Here is a 17,531-nt window from a genome sequence, read left to right on the forward strand (position 1 = left end):
GCCGTGCAGGTGTGGCTCCTGGCTTTGAAGACCTTAGAACCAAGAAACCAGGCTAAATCCATTACCATGTAAGGCTGAAGATACACCCTCAAAACGTGCTGCCGAGGTTCAGGACGTGGCGGTCACTTGGAGCCAGGAAGACTGGTGAGGAGGTAGCGTTTGGCTCGGCCTTGATGGAGAATAGGCCCTGGGCGCGGGGACTCTGGCAGGAGGGGGACTTTGTGCTGAGGGGACAGCAGAAGCAAAATGTGTGTGTGAATTGGGGGTGCCGGTCTGTGAGCAGCTCATTTTGGGTGGAGGGCCATCCCTTCACCCACCCAGGCTGGGCAGTGGGCTCGGAGCTGGTGAGAAGGTAGAAAGGTGTCTTCTCTATGGGGTTTTGTGGTTACGTGGATAACCATGTGTGAGTTGTTGAATTATAATGGTGCTGGGTGCGGGGGAGTCTGACCTGATCAGGAAGTAGGCATCTGAGAGGCTTCCTGCAGGAAATGATGAGAACTGAGTTAGATGTGAAGGTTTGGTACGAGGCGATGAGGTGCAGAGGAAGGAACACCTCAGGTGCTGGGTGGGGCTCCGGTGGGGTACCCCACGGGCAGGAGTGTAGGAGCTGAAAGGCCAGGGTGTGGTTGGGATGCAAAACAAGAAGTGGGGTTTGGGAAGGGGGCATGTCACGGGCAGAGGGGATCACTTAACGGGCTGCAACTATTGAGGATGCACAAACGGGATTTTGTGTTTGAAAACCAGCCCTCTTCTCACAGAGAGGAGCGTGGATTGCAAGGGGCCTAGGGTGGGGAAGGCAGGTCACTGGCCTTGAGCTGGTGGTGGCTGGACAATTCCATCAGAACCCACTTGGCCGCCTTCCCCATCCCGAGCCCAACAGGCTGAGCAGCCCTGCAGACCCCACTGCTGGGCTCGTCCTTGCTCGGCCCCCCTCCCCGCTTCCTTCCCAGAACACGTGCACTGGCTTCGAGCCCACAGTCTCTGAGCACTTCCCCTGGCAGCCAAATTCTGCACGATGGGACCCCAAGAGACCAGGAAGGAATCGACACGGCATTAGACACTCCTGAGCCCCTCTGCCTGACTTTTGAGAAGGTCAGGTCCTGATTTCTTTCTTTCTTTCTTTTTTTTAATTGAAGTGTGGTCAGTTTACAACGTTGTGTTAGTTTCTGGTGTACAGCAGAGTGATTCAGTTATACATAAATATTCTTTTTCATTATAAGCTATTACAAGGTCCTGAATACAGTTCCCTGTGCTATCCAGCAGGACCCTGCTGTTTATCTATTTTATATACAGCAGTTTGTATCTGCAAACCCCAAGCTCCTAATTTATCCCTCCCTGCCCGCTTTCCCCTCTGGTAACCATAAGTTTATTTTCTATGTCTGTGAGTCTGTTTCTGTTCTGTAAATAAGTTCATTTGTGTTATTTTTAAAGATTCCACATATAAGTGATATCACCTGGTATTTTTCTTTCTCGGTCTGATTTACTTCCCTTAGTATGACAATCTCTAGGCCCATCCATGCTGCTGCAAATGGCATTATTTTATTCTTTTTTAATGGCTGAGTAGTATTTCACTGCACACATACACCACATGTTTGCTGTCCAGTCGTCTGTTGATGGACACTGAGGTGGCTTCCCTGTCTTGGCTGTTGCACGTAGTGCTGCTGTGAACATTGGGGCGCATGTGTCTTTTCGAATTAGAGTCTCCTCCGGATACATGGCTCAGGGCCTGATTTCTGTTTGGCCCTCCTCCCTGGGCCAGGTGTATCTTCACGGGCTGGGCTTCCGGCGGAGCAGAAGGTTTGGCAGGAGGAGCAGGTGCTTTACCGATGGGATGCCGCCCCGCCCAGGCAGCCTGGGTCTCCCGGCTGCCAAGACCTGACTGAGCGGCCGCACGACGTGCCTGATGGTCCTAAGGGCCCACCAGCACGTCCTAGGCAGGCAAATTAGAGGCCAGGCATCCCCACCATGCTGGGCTGCGGGTGGACAAGGACTGGTAGGAAGATGCTTTGGCCAGCCCAGCCTTGGAGAGGGAATTGCTGCCCAGCTGCTTTGCGCAGAAGGGAACTCTTCCTTTGAAAGGAGCCACAAGCCACTTCTACTTTCCCGATGCAGCTGAGAAGCTATGCTGGACAGTTGCTCACCAAGTACCTACTTGGAGCTAGGCTGAGAGAATTCAACTTTCGTTCACATCTTCAAGAAGTGAGTCTAGAGACAGACGCTGATGGATAGACCAGTCATTACAATACACTGTCCTCTGCGCATGAGGGAGAACGTACAGCTGCCGGGGCCGCTGGAGGTGGGCAAGGTCCCCCTCCCAATGCGGGGGCAAGTCAGGTCATGCCCCCGACAGCACGGAGCATTTAGACAGCTGGGGTCAGTGTGTCCCACTTCGGGTTTAGGGAAACACACATGCGGAACCAGAATGCACACGTGACACATTGGTCAGTCCCATAGAAGGCATGTATAACCCTTTTGGAACGGGGACCTGTGTAGTCCAGTCCCAGAGCAGCTTTACTAGCACCAGATTCAGTGCAGCAAACAGCGAGTGATTTATCTGATGAGTAAACAGCAAGGTTCTTTGCTTGGATTTCTTCAGCACCGGGGAGGAGACCCCTGATACACTGCAAAACTTGGAAAATTTCTTCTTTCTTTCTCCATCCACTGTCCCTCTTCCCCAAACAGTGGGAAAAATTTCTTCCTCTGTTCTGACCCTATTTCTCTCAATTGCTTTCCCGATCTCTGTGCTGTGTCTTAGGCTACTTAGAATAAAACTTCCATGGCCTAAAAAGCTCTACAACCCTTGTCCTCTCTGAGAACTGTGGCCTCACCATCTAGCATTCTCCTCTTTGCCATTGTTCTGCACACCCATGAGCCTTCTGCTGGTTTTAAGTCACCAAGTTAAATCACCCCAGGGCCTTTGCACGTCATGCTCCCTCTGCCTGGAACCACCTACCCTCAGATTTCCCTGAGGCTAGATCTTATATTTTAGGTCTCTTCTCATCACGTGTCATACCACTCATCTCTGTCTGAAATGATCTCACTCCTTTATGCTTTTTCTTCTTTTGTGTGTGTATATATATATATTTTTATTGATGTATAGTCAGTTTACAATGTGTCAATTTCTGGTGTACAGCATAATGTTTCAGTCATACTTGAACATACATACATTCGTTTTCACATTCTTTTTCATTAAAGGTTACTATAAGATTCTGAATATAGTTCCCTGTGCTCTACAGAAGAAATTTGTTTTTTAATCTATTTTTACATATAATTAGTATCTGCAAATCTCGAACTCCCAATTTACCCCTTCCCACCCCCTCCCCACCACTGGTAACCGTAAGTTTATTTGCTATGTCTGTGAGTCTGTTTCTGTTTTGTAGATGAGTTCATGAGTCTTTTTTCCCCCTTTTTTAAGATTCCACATATGATTGATATCATATGGTATTTTTCTTTCTCTTTCTGGCTTACAGAATGACAATCTCCAGGTCCATCCATGTTGCTGCAAATAGCATTATTTTATTCTTTTTTATGACTGAGTAGTATTCCATTGCTTTTTTATCCAGTCATCTGTTGATGGACATTTAGGTTGCTTCCATGTCTTGGCTTTTGTATACAGTGCTGCTATGAACATTGGGGTGCATGTATCTTTCTGAATTAGAGTTCCCTCCAGATATATGCCCAGGAGTGGGATTGCTGGATCATATAGTAAGTCTTATTTTAGCTTTTTGAGGAATCTCTGTACTGTTTTCCAAAGTGGCTGCACCAAACTACATTCCCACCAGCAGTGTAGGAGGGTTCCCTTTTTTCCACACCCTCTCCAGCATTTATCATTTGTGGACTTTTGAATGATGGCTGACTGGTGTGAGGTGATACCTCATTGTAGTTTTGATTTGCATTTCTCTGATAATTAGCGATATTGAGCATTTTTTATGTGCTTTTTGGCCATTTGTATGTCTTCATTGAAGAATTGCTTGTTTCATCTTCTGCTCATTTTTGGATTAGGTTGTTTGTTTTTGGTTATTAAGTTGTATGAACTGTTTATATATTCTAGAAATTAAGCCTTTGCCAGTTACAACATTTGCAGATATTTTCTCCCATTCTGAGGGTTGTTTTGTTTTGCTTATGGTTTCCTTTGCTGTAAAGAAGCTTATAAATTTAATTAGGTCCCATTTGTTAATTTTTGCTTTTATTTCTATTGCCTGGGTGTAGTGCCCTAGGAGAACATTGCTAAGATTTATGTCAGAGAATGTTTTGCCTATGTTTTCTTCTAGGAGGTTTATAGTGTCTCATATTCAAATCTTTAAGCCAATTTGAGGGTTTTTTTGTGCATGGTATGAAGGAGTTCTACTTCATTGATTTACACTGTGGCTATCCCCACAGGGTTAGCCTGTGTAAAGGTTCTCAAAACCTTTTGCTCAGAGACTATCTTTTCTCCATTGTGTATTCTTGCCTCTTTTGTCAAAGATTAATCAACTGTTAAGTCTGTGGGTTTATTTCTGGGCTTTCTATTCTGTTCTATTGATCCACGTGTTGTTTTTGTGCCAGTGCCATGCTCTTTTGATGACTGTAGCTCTGTAGCGCTGTCTGAAGTCTGGGAGGGTGATTCCTCCAGCTTCATTCTTTTTCTTCAGTATTGCTTTGGCAATTCTGGGTCTTTTGTGATTCCATATATATGCTAGGATGATTTGTTCTAGTTCTGTGAAAAATGTCCTGGGTAATTTGTTATGTCTTATTCTCCCCTGATCCTTTGACCTAGAAAAGAACGTGGAACCTGACTGGTATGCAAGAAATATTTGGTGAATGAGTGAGTAGCAGCTGAATGCAATTTCCCTGACACCTAGGAGGGGTCATGTTTTCTTCATTGCTTTTTTTTGGTTGGTATTTGCCTCTTTGGTTTTTGTCCTTGTTTTCTCCTCAATCATCTTGAATAATTACCACAGAAAAAACTAAAGGGCAGTCTGGTGGAGACAGGGCCCTCTCCAGACAGTGGGAAGTGAAGGTTGGACAAAGCACAGCTTTTAGTGGACAGGACAACAGGCGAGGCTGGACACACTCGTGCATCAGTGTTTGGTGTGTACATCCACATTTGCACGTCTGTGCATTTAACACTGTGACAAAAACAGTGGCAGCCAGAATTTGGTGGTGTGGGTAAAGGTGAGAAGTGGGTTCTGGTCCCATCTCTATGATCTTTAAAATTAGGCAGTGGCAAAATGGTTTTAGGTCAGGTGTTGGATCTTCCTGGGATGATTTCTTGGTGGTCCAGGTAAACAGGCTTTTGATGCCTAGCTCTGGGGAAAAGAGTGCGTGGCTGCTTGACCAAGTGGCCATGGATGTCATAAGGAGAGGGATGTACATCTGAACTTGACATTCCTGGGTTAGATGATCCCTGAAGTACTTTTAGCTCTAGATTCAAGGAGTTGTCATCTTTTGGGAATGGGGAGAGATGGGTTGGGGGCCCCGAGTGAAGGGGCAAATCCCCTTACACTAGGAAAGTTCATCTTCAGCATCTGGCCTTGAGAGACATGCTGGCAAACCTCACTTGGAGGGTATGAAGTGACGGTCACTCTGGAGAATGTATGGATGGGTTGTGTGTTTACTCTGGTGCTCCGCCAAAGACCCTGAAGTTCCCAGCACTTAAAAGCAAGTACTGCAAGCTGGAGATGGTGTGGGGAAAAGGGACCTGCCTACACTGGTGGAAATGTAAATTGGTGCAGCTGCTGTGGAAAACAGGATGGAGGGTCCTTCAAAAACTAAAATAGAGTTACCCTATGATCCAGCAATCCCACTTCTGGGCTTATATCCGGAAAAGGTGAAAACTCTAATTCAAAAACATATGTGAACATCAATGTTCATAGCAGCGCTATTTACAACAACCAAGACATGGCAACAACCTAAATGTCCATCAACAGATGATTGGATAAAGAAGTTGTGGTATATTTGTATAATGGAATACTACTCAGCCATAAAAAAGTACGAAATAATGCTATTTGCAGCAACATAGATGGACCTAGAGATTATCATACTAAGTGGAGTAAATCAGACTGAGAAAGACAAATATTACATGATATCACTTCTATGTGGAATCTTTAAAAAATGATACAAATGAACTTATTTACAAAACAGAAACAGATTCACAGACATAGAAAACAAACTTATGGTTACTGGGGGGAAATGGGGGATAAATTAGGAATATAGGATTAGCAGATACACACTACTACACATAAAATAGATAAACAAGGATTTACTCTAGAGCACAGGGAACTATATTCAACATCTTGTAATAACCTATAATGGAAAAGATTCTGAATGATTCAGATTTCAGGCATACAGGAAAGTGATTTGGTTATGTGTATACATATATATATATTTAAGTTATATATGTGTATATACATATATATATATATTTAGGTTTTTCCATGATAAAGTGCTTCGCCTTTTATATATAACCGAATCACTTTGCTGTACGCCTGAAATTAACACAATATTGTACATTAACTATACTTCAATAAAAAATTAACAGACAGACAAATAAACAAAAAGCCAGTCCTGCAGGGAGCTGGAGGTGGTGGTCCCTGCGCTGTGGGGAGAGGGTGATTGAGGTCACGCTAACTCTTCCCTCTGCGCATGGATGGGATTCTGAACTCTGGCTTTGGAGAGAAACTGGCTTATAACTGGAGCTCTGCTTCCTTCCAAAAGGGATTTGGGGGAACTTACAGTAAGAACACACCCAGAGGATAGGACAGCGGGAAATAAAGCCAGAATGTGAGCTCAGAGGCCAGCGAAGAGGAAGAGAAAACCAGATCCCTGGGAAGGGCCCGGGGTGTCTCAGGCCAGGACTTGGATTCGAGGAACAACCATCATTTGGTTTCATGAGGACAAAGGATTCTTGGCTTGGAGAAGCAGCTGGCAGAGGCTAATATACAAATCTGTGTTTTAATCTGTTTATTGAAATGTTTAAACATAGTGTTTTTGTAAACGCATCCGAAAGACACTGATCAGCCAGTGACCCAAGGGGCGGGGTCTTAGCCCTCATGTTGTTCCCCATCTGGACCAGTTAACTCTTCCCCTTAAAAACAAAACAAGAAAGGAAACTCCTTACATAAGAAACTTTTGAGAGTGGGGGTGAGGGGCTGGCAGGGGCGCTGAACCAGTTGAGCTGAAATGTAAGGCTTTTCCTTTCTGGTTAAAAAATTAATCTGCAGAAACAGTGGGTGACGCAACAGACAACACCCAAGGCGCGGGAACTGATTTCCCTTTTACACCCTGTGATTAGAATCCGAGAGCCAAGTGCTTAAGATCCATGGTCCGTCTTCCTGAAAAGGGATGCAATTTGTAGGGAAGCAAAATGCCCTGCCTCCCCCTCGCTTTTTGGCTTTTTGTGGATCACTTGGGCACTTCTGTTCCGTGTGGCTCTGTGGGAGCGCAGCCGGGCTCGTGTCCGGGGAAATGAACCGCAGCAGGCAATCACGGCAGGAGAGCATCGGGAACATCACGTGTCACGGGCCCTGGGAGGCTGTGGATCTTTCCCCGGATGCACCGCAATCACAGCCCGGTGCCAACCAGGAGCCAGATTGATGGAACCGTCTCCATCAGTGAGATGGGAGCTGCCCTGGAAAAGAGGGGCATTTATCCCCAAACAGTCTTTGCTGCACAGGGAGAGGGGAGGGGGACAGATTTGAGGAACCTGTGTCATGAGTCAGACGGACATCGTCTCGGTGAACTTCTGTCCTCTGCCCACTGAGCCACAGACCACAGGAAGGGGCGTCTCTGTGCTTCTGCACTCAGCCCAGACCCAGACCTTCCCTGGTGTCGGAGGGTCTGAAGGGCTGACACACAGTCTGATCTGACATTTCCCGAGCTTGGAATGCAGACCCTGAGGGTACCTTTTTTTTTTTTTTTTTTTAAATTTCTTCATAACTTTAGGCGGGACCTTTCGAAAAAAATTTAATCAACTTCTTGGAATCATTTCCAGTTTACAGGAAAGTCGCAAAGTCAGCACAGGGAGTCCCCACATCCTCTTAGCCCCACGGTGAGCATCTTACACTTAACGTGCACACAGGGCACGTTGTTGCGCTGGAGAAGCAGATGTTGGTAGGTGATTGTAACTCAGTTCCAGACCCTATTTGAATTTCCACAGTCTTCCCATGAATGTGGGTTTTCTGTCTTAGGAGCCATGTGAAGGTCAGGTGGTATCTTTTGATGTATCTTTTTAAAAGCATTAATACCTATGGAGTTATTTTAACGGATCTTACGGAAGTGTATCATGACCACAGTAACTGTGATTACAGCTTTGATTACAGCTTGTGACCAATTAAATGATAAAAAGCAAGTCGATTGGAAGAAACCTGTTGTGAATAAAACTGAAGGTGACATGCAGCTTGGGGGTGATGATGGGGCACGCTGTGGTCCAGCTCCTTCTATTCGGGGCCCCAGAAAGCCAGTGGCAGTCCTGGCCGGAGGAAGGCCCCGAGGGAGGCTCCCAGCCCAGCGCCCCTTCCACAATCCAACAGCGCCTCCCTCCTCAGCAGAAGGAAGGAAGGAAGGAGGTGGAGGTGAAGGAAACTCCCGGTGGGAATACAGTTTCCATTTCAATTATTCAGCTGAACCTTGACCCCCATTACCATGAATAATCAAAAACTGCCCGGATGCATCGTGTTTTAAATAAAAACATTGCCAAAGTGGCCCTGAGGGCTGCAGGCGGGTGAGCGCGGGGCACAGTCGTGCAACTGTGCTTCAGGGAGAAGCATCTTCTGTCCGCACAGAAGCGAGGCCCATAGCCGCCAGGACAGTGCCACACGTCCACGGAGTGCTCCTTTCTAAAGGGACTCAACAGGTACAAACTTACGCCTCACGACATGTGGATTGTGACGACAAACCTCTCTGACAATGAGGACATTGGGGGAACAGAACCCAAAGAGGGAAGGGGCTTATGTGAAAATCCAAGGGCGCGTTCCCAAGTCACTGCGTCGCCATCCCCTGAGTGCGCCGCGTCCCGCTGCCTCCCCCGTGAAGCCCGCTGGGACATCCTCTGCACTGGATGAGCTGGGAGCCTTTGAGGTTTTCCGTGCCGGGCAAGTCCCATCTGGTTTGTGGGTCTCTAAGGCACTCAGTGTAAGGTCAGGGTTTGGTTCAGGGCCTGAGGGCTCGGGTAGGGTTTGCTGTTCCGTGGATATTGACCACAGGCTGACTGTGGATGCCCGAACAATCGCTATGACCCAGGGGACCAATAACCCAAGAAGGACAAGAGACGTGCTGTAAGGGGCCATCAGGGGAGTGTCCAGAGAAGAAGGGGGGCAGTCTGTCCTGGTGGGTCTTGCTTGGTCTCGGTTCTTCATAAATTGTCCCACTGTGTGTACGAGAGTTGAAACAAATGAATCACATCCGTCTGTTTTCATTCATTTAGCACATGCTTTGGGGGCCTTGATGCTGGGCCAGGCGCTGCTCTAGGCCCAGCTTAATGCTTCGCAGAGGCCACTGGAGGTCGGGGAGAGGGGGGCACGCACGGCATGTGGGGAGAGGGGCTGCACCTGGGGGTCTGGGGGTGAGATCAGAGTCACTTCTAACATGACTCACACGAGGCCCGGGGAAGGGTTCCTCAGCGCCCTACTTGCTGGGGAGGCTGGGCCAGGTCCCCACGCCCCAGCTCTCCTGCTGAGACTCATTCTCAGGCTGAGCCCTGGGTGAGCCAGGTGGCTGCTCTTGGAGTCACAAGAAGGGGGCCAGCTGCAACTGTCCCCCCTCCCCATGGCTTTCTGCCACCTGACTGCATATCTGGGGACTGGGGAAGGTTCCTGGGCACTGACCTTCCCCCAAAGGCAGGGGGTCATTCTGCTCCCCCCAGCCCTGGCTTCTGGACAGGAGTGTGTGTTGAGCAGTGCAAGGGCCACACGGCATCACCCCTGTGTGTGTGGGTGTGTGTGTGGGTGTGTGTTTGCAGTGTGTGTGGTGTGTTTGTGGTGTGTGTGTGGTGTGTGTGTGGTGTGTGTGTGGTGTGGTGTGTGTGTTTGTGGTGTGGGTGTGGGGTGTGTGTGAGACCCTTACCACCCGGTCTCACCTGGACGCTCAGGACGCCTGTCCCATCCTGACTTCGCTTTGCTGTAAGCACCGGTCAGCACAGGCCACCTGTCTGCCATGTGCGCCTTGCTCTCGGCGAGGGAGTGAGAGGTCTTTTTTGTGTGTTTCCTTGCGGGGAAAGAAGGCCCGAGAAAGCAAGTTCACAGTAATTTGGAAATTATTTTTCTCTTTCTTTGATGACTATTGTCACATGCCTAACTGGCTGGTTACCTACTGCAGGCTCTGGAGAGTTGGATTACATCACGATGCTTAGAAAAACTGGAAGGGGGGTGATTATTTATTATATTGAGATATAATTCACATACCATAAGGTTCACCCTTCTAAAGTGTGATTTAGTGGTTTTTAGTTTCTTCGCAAAGTTGTGCATGCATCATGCTGATCTAACCCCAGAACATCCCGACGCCCCCCCAAGTAACCTCTGCACCAGCAGCCGCCACTCCCCCCACCCCCAGCCCGTGGCAGCCACGAGCCTGCTTTTCTGTCTGCAGATTTGCCTATTCCGGGCATTTCCCGTGCACGGAGTCACAAATACGTGGCCTTTTGCTTCTGGCTTCTCTGACTCAGCTTAACAGCCTGGGTTCATCCGCGTTACAGCAGGTGTCAGAACATCGTTCGCTCTTTGTTGCCTAATGATACCCATCACCTGGTTGTGCCACATTCTGTTTATCTATTTGTCCATTGATATATTTATTATCAATCAACTCCAAAGGTGGTTTTTTTTTTTTAGTAGCTTTTGTACAGGAAACTCTCATTCATTTATCTTAACGAAATACATTCAGACTGTAACTTGGGAGGAAACAAGATAAACCAAAGGCTTTTGAGGACATGGAGACAAGCTCGGCCCTGAGGGCTTCCTTGGTTAAGCCTGGGGAAATGTCTGTCCCCGGCCTCTGCGAGCCAGCCCAGCTCGTCCCTGTCCGCATCCCTCTCATAGCTCTCTGCTCCCAGGGGTTCTCCCCAACTCCAGGGGAAGGCCCATCCTTTCAGCACTAGAGTTGGGTGTTTTGTTGGTACCAGCTCCCACTTCCGGTCTCCTCCTGTTCCTCTCCTTGTCCTCGGCTGCCCAGGCCCTCCCTCCCCCTCTCACTCCCTTTCAGGGACAGCGGCGCACTCACAGGTCTCCAGCCTTCGTGCATTTTCAGGCTTCCCCCGCTGGCCTCTTGCTGCAGCTTCTGCTCATCAAATTCTTACGCACCTGGCAATGCCCAGCTCACCTGTCGTGTCCACCAGGAAGGCTCCCCAAACTCTCTTCCCCCAGGCACCCAGAATGCTTTGTTTATGTGTCGTGGCCAGAGGTGGGTCTATGATGTTTAACACTGGGAGAGCTGCAGGGACCAGTAATGCAGGACGGATGCTGGTGTCAGTGCTGGGCTCTGGGATGTCTGAGGGTCCTGGGGGAGGGGAGGGGGCACTGGAGGTGCAGCTGTGTTACATGGGTGAGGTCCACCCATTAGGATGCATTGCTCTGTTCCTGGCTCTGCATCTGTCTCTTTCCCATTCTTACCTGTCTGCTCCCTGCAGCCTCTTTTGTATTATTATTTTTATTGAAGTGTAGTTGATTTACAATGTTAGTTTCAAGTGTACAGCAAAGTGATTCAGCTATACATATACATACATATATATTTTTTTTCTTTTCAGATCCTTTCCATTATAGGTTATAACAAGATATTTAATACAGTCCCCTGTGCCCTATAGTAGGTCCTTGTTGTTTATCTATTTTATACATAGATATATGTATAAAATATATATATCTGCCCTTTCCCCTTTGGTAACCATGGTTTGTTTTCTGTGTCTGTGAGTCTTTTTGGTTTGTAAACAAAGTTTGTGTCATTTTTTAGATTCCACATATAAGTGATATCATATATTTGTCTTTCTCTGCCTGACTTACTTCAGTTAATCTGATAATCTCTAGGTCCATCTGTGTTGCTGCCAATGGAATTATTTCATTGTTTTTTATGGCTGAGTAATGTTCCATGGCATATGGAACATTGCAAGTTACACCACAACTTCTTTATCTGCTCATCTATTGATGGACATTTAGGTTGTCTCCATGTCGTGGCTATTGTAAATAGTGCTGTGGCCTCTTGCACGCAGAGTGGCTCACACGGCCAGCGAGATGCCTGAGCACTGATGCCACATGAAAATGCACAATCTGGTTCTTCCAAAGACCAACTCACTCAGCCAAATGAAATTACCCCCCAAACCAGGTCTAGCTAAACACGAGGCTTGGATACGTGACCCGCTGAGTATTACTGATGGCAAAGCAGGGTAAGGAAGCATTCTTCTCCCCAGTGAAAAAAAGGGATGTTTCAAAGCAATGGAAACTGGCCTAAAAGGGTTAACATATTGCTACTCCGCATGGCCAGTCCTGCTTCTGGTCTGCCCTGGGTCACCCCCAAAGGCCTTTCTTTTCATTCACTGGCATTCTGGCTTAGAGATTCATTTTTGCCTCTCAACCTCCACCTTTGAGAAAAATTATTTCGATTATTGATTATATTTTCATATGTTTATGGATTGTATTGATTGCATTTTTCACCTTCCATCACTCCTGTGTTTGCTCCTTCCAAAGTCAGAGAGAGCAGGGCAGGGACTAGGGCAGGGAGACAGAGGACTCACCACAGATGCAGAATTTAGGGGTGCCCTAAACTGAGTCATCAAGACAATATTTTTGTGTAACATCTTGAAAATAAAAATTAATGCAAATAATTCCATATTAAACAAAACATCACATTTTAATTTTTTTCATTTTCTAAGATATTCTTTAAAAACCTATTCAAACTACATAATTAAATGAAATAAAGCAATAATTAATGTAGGGAGTACCCTATGATAGTGGTAAAGTAAGTATTTTATCATTAGGGAAACTGCAGCAATGAGATTAAATCCCAGCTGACAGCTGGTGAGTGACGAAGCCCGGTACGTAAGCATGTCTGAATGAAGTTAAAGCCCAGGGGTTTTGAATGAGATCAGATGCCTTTCAATGTCTTTTTTTCTTTTTTTTAAGATTTATTTTGAGTTAAAAATTAAAAAAAAATTTTTAATACAATTTTAAAGGTCACGTTCCATTTACAGTTACTGCCAGACATTGGCTGTATTCCCCGCGGCGCACAACACGTCCTTGAGGTGATCTTATACCCGGTAGTTTGTTCCTCCTGCTCCCTGACCCCTATGTTGCCCCCACCCCCCAACTGGCAGCCATTAGTTTGTTCTCTGTGTCTGCGATCAGAAATCTTAAATAAAGACAGCATCGCAGAAAGCCTCGTGAGGCCTTCCGCTGTCATCACCGGCAATGGAAGTGCTTGATCTGGGCCCTCAGGAACCCCCAGGGTGACACTGGAGGCTCTACAGATGCTCCTCCAACCCCACGCTCAGGAAGAGGCGCACCCAGGCTCTAATTCTTACCGGCCTGTGTGGCGCAGCCACATCTCTGGTGCGCCGGCTGGGACTCCTCCGCTTCCAGGCAGCCTGCCCTGTGGACGGGTGTTAGCTCGGCAATCACAGTGACTGCAGGCCTTGGCTGTGGCTCTGTGTTTTTCTGTTCTTGGTGTCTCTCTCTTCCTGTTTTCTGTGGGCTGCTACTGTGACATTAGTAATGTATAGAAAAGAGTTGACTTCCTATTTCTGAGCCAGCCCAAGTTCCACCCCAGCCTGAGTCTCCTCCAGGTTGCTCAGCACCGTGCTTTTCTCAGCGAGGTGACTCAAAGGCCAAGCCACGGGAGGCCATCCTTTTTTATTTTATTTTCTAAGATGCGGGACAGGCATCTCTGTCCTCGGAGATGCCAGGTGGGGACCAGGGAGGACATCTGAGCCGCCATCTCAGCGAAGAAAGTTGGGGGAGGGCCAGGCCAGCTCCTCTCTGCTCTGGGAGACCTGCCCCGTTGTCTTTTCTGGGCTGTGGACATCCCCTCAGTTTCAGGCCAGGTCATTTGTCTTTGAATCGGAGCATCACCGGCTGCAAATACATCACTCTTCATCAAGGTATGTAACGTCCTCCTTGAGATAGTCATATAGAAAACACAGCTCTTTTTTCTTTTTTAAATCCTGTGCTCTTAATGATATGTTTATCTTCAAGCATGCAGTTAAAAAGAAAATGCAGCGTGAAGCTGGGCCTGACCCAGTTTGATAATTCTCCTGTGTGCCTAACACCACTGTTACTATTGTCAAAATATTTACTGCAAATCATAATGGCTGTCGGAAACCAAGTCCACAATCCACATTCCACTGAACAGAAACCAACCTATAAGGGATTTTGTGGGTTTGGAAGCCGTTCTTTTGTCGATGATGTGGCCCTAATTAAACCAAAGGTGTGAATTGGTGAGAAGCATCATTTCTATTGGCCCAAGAGTTTGAAAAACAGACTGTACAGTCTAATCTAGGTATCAAGGTATCTGATAGAGATGCTATTTATAGCAGTTGTACTGGTCAACCACCCAAGGGTAGCATTTTTCAACGAGATTTATAAGGGATCATGGACCCCGGACCATGTATTTCTACGTATATTTGGCTTCCCAGTTTCCAAAATAGCTAAGAGTTGGAGGGTCTGTCAGATAAGCCGTGGAACCCATGTCCTGAGAGGTACCACGCTTCCCTGTTCCCGTAGCAAATCTCTCTGTGAGACTGAAACTAGAGATGTTATCTGCCAGAAAGCGAGGCGGGACAGGATGCAACTTAGAAAGATAGTATCAGCTGACTGGGAAAAGCAGAATAAACGTCAGGGCATGTTTAAAATAATGTGCCTTTTAACCACCCTAATTCTATCGCCCTGGCGAAGGGCAAGCATGCAGGGTCACAGACCGATATTCATTAGAGCGAGTGTTTAGAAATCTGTAGAAATCTCGGGGGCCGTGGGGAGATTTTGAGATGCCAAGGGATGAAGACTTGCTTCCTCAGCTCTACTTCGACCAGGAAGTCGGGGGAGGGGGACTCCCATGCAAAAACCCCTAAATAATCACTGCCTTGTTGCTGAAGGGAAATGAGGCCACCAGGAGGGGCCCACGGGTCCCAGCCAGAGACCTTTCTGGTGGTAGAGACCACAGACATGCATGTAGAGAAACAAGACTGTAGAAGGGAGTCGGGGAGGACTGTGTGTGACTGAGAGGCAAAAACCTAGCAGGCGGAGTGTTTTCTGTGCCCACAGTATCACATCCACTGGTTGGTTATCCAGCCCTTTGATAAAGGGGGTGTGAGCCCCACTTTCTAGAAAAGGGAAACACGGCTTGGAGAGGTGAGGACGTATCCAAAGTCACAGAGTCTGTAGGTGGCGGAGCAAAGGTTCAAGGACAGGTCTTGTCTCCGAGGCCCGGGCACTCCACCGCCCTTGGGTGTGGTTCAGTAGAGATAGTCAAGCTGCCCTGAAGGTCGCATTCTGGAATTTCTACAGAGTCCTTCATGGGCATCCGTAGGCAGCCTTTCCCCCATTTGCCTTGCAACCGAGAGAGAGGTCTTTGTGGGTCCTGATTGCTTTGCTTGTAGTTGGACCATGATTGTTCTGCACTCACACAATGACGGAACCTCTCCATACACGGTAGTGATGTAACGTGTCCTTTGACTGTAAGGTTGCCTAAGGACCAGTGAGTTGATCCAAAGAAAACCAGGCCAGGGAAAATGATGTGCGTTGAGTCAGCGCTTCCCCAAGGGCAGCCTTGTGGCGCCCAGGCCTAGAGACGTGGTTTTAGGTAAACTCTAGACGCTGCCTTTAACACTGACACACGCTGCGAAGGTTGTTTCAGTTTCAATGCTCTCTCTTTTCATTTATTTATTGACTACTTATTCTTTTTATAAATCAGCCCTTTTTGTTTTGAAATCTTTGTAGATTCGCATGCAGTTATAAGAAATAATACAGAGAGATAGCATGTCCCCAGTGGCCCCCCCCAAGAGGAATATCTTGCAAATCACAAGGGGCAGAGTGATGCAGTCAGGATGCGACCACACCCACTTCCCTCCCGCTCTCCTCCTCTTAAACCCTGGTAACCACTCACCTGTTCTCCGGTTCCATGACTTGTCATTTCCAGAATGTTGTATAAATGAAATTACCAGGTGTGTCCTTCGGGATTGACTTTTTTCACTCAGCATAATTCTCTGGAGGTTCATCTAGATTGTTCCATGTAACCCTTTGCTCCTTTTCATGGCTGAGTCATACTCTAGGAGACGGATGTACCCATGTTGGCTTCAGTCCTCACCTGTTGAAAGACATCAGGGCTAAGTGGCTTTTGGCTACTGTGAGTAAAACTGCCGTGAACACTTGTGTGCAGGCTCCTGTGTGAACCTAAGTTTTCACTTCTCTGGATAAAAAAAGGCCAGGCGTGTAAATTCTGGGTTGAATGGGTGCGGCCTGTTTAACTTTTTTTTTTTTTTTTAAGACACTGCCAGACTTTTTTCCCGAATGGCCTTGCCACTTCACAGCCACACCAGCAACTCACCTGACATTACCGCATCCTCGCCTGCGTTTGGCGGTGTCACTGCTTTTCACTTTCATCCTTGGGGGGGGGGTGCAGTGACACCTCGCTGTGGTTTCCATTTGCATTTCTCTGATGGCTAACGGAGCCAAACGGCTTTTCCTGTGCTGTTTTCATCTTTGTATTTTTGGCGAGATGTCTCTTCATGTCCTTTGTTCATTTTCTGATTGGATTGTTGTTGAATTTTTTTTTTTTTAATGTTTAGTTTTAGTATTCTCGACGCAAGTCCTTTGTTAGATGCTGGGCTTGCAAAGATGTTCTCCTGGTCTGTAGCTGGTGTTTTCATCCTCTTCAGAGCAGGAGCTCTCGTGGAGCAAATATTTTAAATTTTGATGAGATCCAGTTTACCAATATCTCCTTGTGTGTCTTGTGCCTTTGGTATCAAGTCTGAGAACTCTTCCCTGTGCCCTGGACTCTGAAGATTTTCTATTTTTTTTTTCCCTAGAGCTTTATTGTTTTACAGTTTCCACTGAAGCCTGTTTTACTTTTTTTTTAAGCTAATTTTACTTACTTATTATTTTTTTTTAATGGAGGTACTGGGGATCGATCCCGGGAGCTTGTGAATGCTAACACTGTGCTTTACCAAAGAGCTCTGCCCTCCCCTTTTCTGCATTTGAGGTAACGTTTGCACCAGTGAAGTGTGAGGTTTACTTGAGGCTGGATTGTTTCTGCCTGTGGTTGTCAGTTACTCCAGCACCGTTTGTTGAGAGGGTTACACTCTTTCCACCAAATCGCTTTTGAACCTTTGTTAAAAATCAGTTGGGCTTATTTGTGTGAGTCTGTTTCTGGTTTTCAAAACATTTCTGTTTAAATGAGCTGTGCGTCTGCTCCCCTGCCCAGGTGACGCCATCCTGACTGCCGCCACTCTGTGTGGTAAGTTTCCCAGTCAGGTAGACTGATTCTCCCCCTTTTATTATCCTTCTTCAAAACGGAGTTATTCTGGTTCCTTTACTTTCCTGTATACATTTTAGAATAATCTTGTCTAGGCCCACAAAGAAAAA

The 17,531-nt window shown here is 46.9% G+C and overlaps 1 protein-coding gene across 2 annotated transcripts in view; it reads left to right on the forward strand.

Annotated features, from left to right (window-relative positions):
- Window positions 1-13,222: 13,222 nt before the first annotated feature.
- The window catches only part of ZNF831 (zinc finger protein 831), a 119,903-nt gene continuing 115,594 nt past the window's right edge, over window positions 13,223-17,531 (forward strand). For both annotated transcript variants that reach the window (XM_032461462.1, XM_032461461.1), the window contains exon 1: window positions 13,223-14,053. The gene's annotated coding sequence lies outside the window, so the exon portion shown is untranslated. The remainder of the gene's footprint in view (window positions 14,054-17,531) is intronic.

This window comes from Camelus ferus, chromosome 19 (genome assembly GCF_009834535.1).
Source record: "Camelus ferus isolate YT-003-E chromosome 19, BCGSAC_Cfer_1.0, whole genome shotgun sequence".
Lineage (NCBI taxonomy): Eukaryota > Metazoa > Chordata > Mammalia > Artiodactyla > Camelidae > Camelus > Camelus ferus.